This window comes from Triticum dicoccoides, chromosome 6B (genome assembly GCF_002162155.2).
Source record: "Triticum dicoccoides isolate Atlit2015 ecotype Zavitan chromosome 6B, WEW_v2.0, whole genome shotgun sequence".
Classification (NCBI taxonomy): domain Eukaryota; kingdom Viridiplantae; phylum Streptophyta; class Magnoliopsida; order Poales; family Poaceae; genus Triticum; species Triticum dicoccoides.
This window is the reverse complement of record NC_041391.1, coordinates 723,114,144-723,114,857: the sequence shown is the minus strand read 5'-3', so window position 1 is coordinate 723,114,857 and position 714 is coordinate 723,114,144.

Below are 714 nucleotides of genomic sequence, written 5' to 3'. Positions count from 1 at the left end.
TAGGGGGTATCCGGACAGCCGGACTATATACATCGTCCGGACTATTGAAGCATGAAGATACAAGACTGAAGACTTCGGCCCATGTCCGGATGGGACTCTCCTTTGCGTGGAAGACAAGCTTGGCGATCCGGATATTATATTTCCTTCCTTGTAAGTGACTCCATGTGAACCCTAGCCCTCTCTGGTGTCTATATAAACCGGAGAGGATGGTCCTTAGAAGGCCGATCACATTTACAATCATACCATCATAGGCTAGCTTCTAGGGTTTAGCCTCTACGATATTCTGGTAGATCTACTCTTGTACTACTTATATGTTCAATATTAATCAAGCAGGAAGTAGGGTTTTAACTCCATCGAGAGGGCCCGAACCTGGGTAAACATTGTGCCCCTTGCTTCCTGTTACCATCAGCCTAAGACGCACAGACTAGGACCCCCTACCCGAGATCCGCCGGTTTTGACACCGACATTGGTGCTTTCATTGAGAGTTCCTCTGTGTCGTCGCTGTAAGGCTCGATGACTCGTCTCGTCGTCAAGGACGACATCACCTCTAGGGTAGCGCTGGCTGTAGGCCAAACTCTCCGACTTGGCGGCTTCATTATGGCCGCCCCATCGGCTGTCACGCCAACGATGGCCTCTCGGGTCATCACGCATAACCTTTGCATCAATTCGGAGCTTGCCGAAAAGATGGATCCGATTGAGCTCTCCTCCCTTAAT